Here is a 6,299-nt window from a genome sequence, read left to right on the forward strand (position 1 = left end):
ATGGTAGGAACTCTTCATCTTTTGAGCTTTTGTCTTGTGTTCATTTTGTGGTAATAAATAGGATCTGGGTTTGAGTTGGTGCTCAGCAAACTCTATCCTGAAGCCACATTTGATGCCACACTGCTCCCTTTGGCTCCTGCTGATAGCAACCAAATTACTCATTTGGTGTCACTGACAGACATTTGATGGTTTTTACTGTCAAGTATCATATGCAGATCTCCTAACAGTGTCATATTCTTAAATTATTGTAGCATTTGATCAAACTAGCCCTTTTAAAAGGGATCTGGGTACACTAATAGTGGTTGCTCTAGTACACCTCTCTAGAGAAAACTTGAGAACTGACTTTAATAGTCAGAACCAATTAAGCTTATCCTTTTTTCTGCCTTCTCTCTGCATTGTTCAGATGAATTGCGTTTTTTCAGGTGTTTTTCAGACAGTTCAAGAAGACTGTCAGGTCTCTGGGGCTCTCTGACTCCTGGGCTCTGCATTCCCACTGTCAGCTGTGAAAAATAATTTCACTTTTGCAGTTGTGTCCAAGAAAAGTAAGATGATAAATAAACAGGTTAGATTTAAGAGGGGAAGTACATTATTGTTTACTCAGCACTGAATAAGGTTTTGTTCTAGGAGATATGGTTGATATGAGGCATAGGGGAGCATTCTCTGTTTTAAAGCTTTCCAGCTCATGAAGTTTTTTAGGATTCATTCTCATTAGAAAGAAAATTTAGGGGTTTGTTACTCGATATCTTTTCAGAGTCTCTGAAATGTGGCAGTGATTTTCAAAAACAATAGGCTGAAAAAATTAAGACAGGAAAAAAAAAAAAGTGTAAGCAGAGAGAGACAAAGCTTTGAGAAAAACTCAACAAAAATCCCCAATGCATGCAGGATCTCTGAATGTGAGTAACTCCTTTCAGAAAGATTCATAGTAGAGAATAGGGAACTGAGAAGTTCTCCCTGAGGCAAGGGAGAGGTGCACGTATGAAGTTAACTTGGAACCATTGTTCAGTTCTCTGTGCAGTATCTGATTGCAGCATCCTTTCTTTGCCATAATGCCACAGTAGTACTTTTCCATGGAGAATAGATGGTAGAACTTTAATCATGCTAAGTCTGGAAATCGATTGAACCTTCAGTGTTTGGCAACAGGAGTCTTCAGTAAAAGAAAAGGCATTATAATGAAATATATCATTTCAAGTCTCCAAGTCTCTCATCATTCACCGTTTCACCTTTCAAGTTTTCTGCCCTTTACATCACTGTTAGATTTGATACATGAGAATCAGCTCAGCATCCTGCTCTGAACAGGCAAACAGGTCACCCAGCATCCTGCTCTGAACAGGCAAACCCTATTCTAATAAACATCTAAATGTATCCAAATGCTTCTGAAGACTCAGACAACAGAGCAGGTAGTGTTTTGCTTGCTGTCAAGTGGAAGTGATTAGTTTATTTCTAAACACCAAGCTTCTGAGAAATAAAGCAGTGTGGCAAATGCAGCTCCCTCCCTCCTCTTTAATAACCTGCTGCATTAATGGCCAGAACTGTAACTGGGTGGGAGAACTTTGAGCTGCTCCATAACTCAACTGGTGGAATATTAATAAAGTATATTGGAAACAGTTTCACAGCCTCAAAGGGAGATGTGTCTCAAGAGCAAGATTGATTCAGGAGGGGCCCAGGTCCCCGTGCCTCTGGGGTTGCCAGCTGCCAGGTGAGCCCAGCCCAGCCCAGCCCGTGCCTTTCCCTGGCTGTGGCTGCCCAGGCTGGGCTCGCTCTGCTCTTCAGCTGGCACGGGGCAGCTGGGCAGAGACTGGTGCTGCCTCCAGCCAGAGCTGCCTGCAGAGGGGAGCCCTGCAGCGGGGGCCCAGGAGGCTGTTCCAGCAAATCCTGAAAACAATTAAAATTAGATCTTGTGGGAATTTCTGTGGCAGCTAATAGTATTCTAATTTCAAGCCTCTGCAGGACAGACACTCGTGATGTGACATGTGACAACCAGCCCCTTCTGGCACCTGGTTGTTGCCTGCTGGCCAACAGCCAGAGCACGGGGCAAGTTTAAGGGAGGATATGATGAGAAGGGAAAATTAAGTGAATTATGAAGCAATGTGTCTCATCTCTTCTAACTCACAAGAAAATTTTGTGTGTACCATTAAAAGTCCTGTTCCTCGTGCTGATTACAGCAATCAAACAAGAAGTCAAGAAATCTCATTACAAGAACCTTACCTGGATTCCAGTAGATTCCACTGATAGATTATAAATAATTATGGGATGAAGAGTGAGTCTGACAGAAAATCTAAAATGAGAGAGAGGAAATACAAAGAATAGTTTTATTTACTTACTTATAGAGAAAGATCTTAAGTACTGTATACAATTACAATATAAGTTGGAATAGACTGGTCTGAACTCATCCACCAAATTGCATTTTGCATAAGGTCCCAAACCAAGGCAATAAAAGCATGAGAAGACTTGAAGAAATTGAAAAAATATTTCTAGAGCTGAATATTTATTAAGAGTGCAGGCAAGATAACTAGAACGGTATTATATATATATACATATATATATACAATTTGTAAAATGTATTTTAAATATATATATTTTATACATATTTTATATATATACAATTTTTAGCATGTATTTTTAAAATACTTGCAAGGGATTAAAAGGAAAATAATATTTTAGAAGGAAATTAAAAGGAAAGTGTATTTGGTTCCCCATTTCAGGTTAAAGTCAGTGAGGAGCTTTTCCACCTTTCCTGTGTGGCATAAGACATGGCACCATCCCCTCACCAAGACCCTCACCAAGTGCAGGCTCACTGTGCTCCCTGGGCTTCTGTTGACTGCAGTGGGGGTTGGCTGCTCAGGCAGAAAGCAGAAAAATTTCCTCATTGTCATTTGTAAAAAATCTCAGTCTCTGCAAAGAACAGCAGCATCTAATGCCAAATAGAAATTAATAGGTGTAAACTGACTAGCCACAGGTGGCCACAATGATTGCTTTCTTTGAAACACAAAGATCACATGGTTTGCTTTAGTTTTTTCCTCCCTCACAGAGTTTCTTATCTGTAGCATTGGTTATTGATTGATGTTTTATAGACATTGTAAGAAAATTAATGAAGATAAGCAGGTCTGGACGTGTTTTCAGGGATTTCAAACAGAGCAAGATTGTCATGTACTTTCAGAAATAGCCATGACAATGTAACAGTGGTTTGGTACTCTCAGGTGTGCTGTGCTAAGCAGTATTTTTTGTTGTCTTTCTATCTGTACCCTCCTCTTCTCTGCATCTAGAAGTCCTTTCCAGAAAAATCCCTTTTAGTCATTCATTGTATAAGAAACTTTCAAAAGGTGTTAGAAATTAAGAGAAACCTAATTTTTTTTTTTCTTTTTACCCAGTGGTGAGCATCAGAGTTTACTGAAGTGCACCCATGGAGACAGAGTGGAATCCTCTTCCTCTGGGGGGATGTGTGTCCAGGGAAGGGGAGAGGTACAAGTGCACCGAGCCTCTCACTCTGACTCAGCACTTCCATCTCAGGCTCCATCAGTGCCCAAATAAGAAAAACATGACTCACTGCTGGAAACAGAATATTTTTGTGCCACATGAATTGCTTTGCTAGTGAAATCTGGTACAGGTTTCATGTTCAAATAATTGATGTGAAGTTCAGCTTGTTGCATTATGATACTTCAACCCTCAAGGAGCAGGAGCAAGGAGCACACAGATCTCTCCTTTCACTGAGCTCTGGGCCAGCTGCAGCAGAGGGGGAAGGATTCTGGAGATGGTGGCAAGCTAGGAAGAGCAGAACATCTCTTTCACTGCCCAACTAGCTGCAAGGATGGCTTGCAGTCTTGGCCAAGTTTGGAGACAGTACAAGGGTTCACATGATTTTATTTTTTTGTCTCTTGTTCACCACGTTAGGTGTGAGTGCCCTGAGCTGGTGCTCAAGGAGAGGCTGGCTGCCCCTGCAAAAATCCCTGGGAGCTCTGCTGAGTCTCCAGGTGTGTGATGAACAGTTGGTGCAGTCAAGTTTAATCTGTTTCTAATGTTTGAACCCACAGTCATCTAGGTCTCAGCATGGTATTCCAATCTCCCTTATTAAACCAATTAATTTGGTCAGATCCACAGATTTCATTAGGATTCTCCTACTTTGTTAATAAAAGGTATTAAATAAAATAACTAAATGCTGATCCTTCAAAAATGTCTTTCCTGATGGCTCCTCTCTCAGCACAGCCCAAGGTTGTTTTCTTCTGAGCCTGTTCCTGCCCACGACAGAAGTGCCTGGGTCAGTGCCCAGTTCCTGTGTGGCACCTCCTCCCTGAGGTGCAGGCTGTTTACACCCAGGGCACTCACAGGAGATTGCTCATCTCACTGAGGAATGGTGGGAGATGAGCTTGAGGTTGACAGCTTTGGGGTGTATACACCAACCTTCATGTCTTTCTTTTTCTTTGAGTTCATAAATGCTTCTAAATATAGTTCAATATTGAGAAGGGACCAAACCAGCTAAAATCATTGAGAGTGCTTGGGTTTATGTCTGTATGATGTAGCTCTGGCTCAAATATCAATGTTCTTCATTTGATAGATGTTTGGCAGCAGAAACAAGTGGGTCATTCCCAGTTTCTGTGCAACAAAATCTTTTTCAGGTGGTCTTTCAGGCACTTTCAGTTTTGCATTGCCATTCTGTTTTTCAGTTTTCTTTTCATGGCCCAGCTGGGTTTGTTCACATTCCTACACTTTCTTTCCTCCACAAGTGAACTTTTCATTTTCAATCAGTTTTGTTTTCAGTAACTCATTCAGTATTTACTCTGGATGAAGCATTTTCATTACAAGCTGGTTCACTTTGTTTGGGGTGCTGGTATTTAAACAACATTTTTATGTTTATGGAGAGAAATAATGTACTTGTCCCACACTCAAGTTCTGCAGTTCAGAGCCATTAAACTGTTCCACCAATATCTTAAAGCCTGGCATTAGAAACTGAAAATCTGATTCAAATGCTTACTTCAATTGCTTTTTTTTTTCCCTGTCTAATTTAAAATAAATCATATTATAAGGAAGTGGGTTCAATGTCTTATCTAGACAGGCATCAGCAAAGACAATTTAGCTCCATTCCACAGCAAGTTTTGGCATATGGAGCAAAACTCTTCCAGGCTCAATATCAGGTGGGTGCAGAGATCCCACTGTGGGCAGTGAAACCACAGAGCAGAAGGAAAACATTAAATGTTTTGAAACAGTTGTGAGAGACCCTGCACAATTTATGGCCTTCGGGGGCCTGTGAGAGGTTTATGAGGCTGGAAGGTTTCTGGGGAGCATTTTTGTGTGGGCTTTTGCAGGTGGCTCCCCGAGATCACACAGCTCTGTTGGCTGGAACTAACGTGCTGCTGGAACAGGTGCTGCTTTGGGTCTCTGAATGGCAGCTCACATCCTCCTGGGGAATTGAGTAATTCTGCTGCAGAGCAGCAACTGTTCTGTGATCCTCTGCATCACCAGAGGACAGGCAGGCCCCTGGCACACAGTACCAGTATTGCTGAAGATCGATACACTGTTTTGGAAAACAACTGTCTGTGCAAAGCCAGAAGGCAAAAAAACCCTTTTATTCTGGTCAGCTTTAACAGAGCAAATTTATTCCTACAGGTGGTTTTATTTTTCAGTAGAGCTACTTGCAGCACTACAGAAGGCAGTGAGTGATGTGCTGCAAAAATCAAGTTTCATGTGTGATCTCTTTGGCTCTTCATCAGAGGCCTATTGGATGTTTTCTGATGATCAATTGTTACAAATGTTTAAACACCAAAAACATATTTTTAAGTGGTTTATTTAGCATAAGGCACAAAGACTGTGATAAGCCAGAAACATCTGCAGGAATGGTGGCCATGTCAGAGCCTCCTTTCCTGAGACGATCTTTGCAGTCCTTGGGAGCTTGCTAAAGCTATTGAGCACAGCTGCAAACAAGTGACCTTGCCAATATTTTGTGTGCTTTTCATCAATTGCCCACAAAGGCTACATTTGTCTATCTGCCCTGACTCTCCCTGTGATTCCATGGGAAACCAGCACATGAGCCTGCAGCTCCACATTTGCTGTCCACAGGTGACTGCAGAGTTTCCCCCTGTGTGTGACCTGTGCCACACAGGAGAAAATGCAGCCACACAGGTACCTGGCTACTGGAAGAAATTAATGACAAGTCAGTTCTTTTCACAGACTGCTGGGTCTCCCTCTTGCAGGATTGGAGGCAACTTCCAGGGAGAATGAAGCTCCTGGCATCTCCCTCAGCCTGCCTTGGCAGTGCCAGGTCCCAGTGCTTTCTCCCAGCTCGGGCTGGGGAAGTTGGGAAATTCCAC

This window comes from Lonchura striata, chromosome 2 (assembly GCF_050655825.1).
Source record: "Lonchura striata isolate lonStrDom1 chromosome 2, ASM5065582v1, whole genome shotgun sequence".
NCBI lineage: Eukaryota > Metazoa > Chordata > Aves > Passeriformes > Estrildidae > Lonchura > Lonchura striata.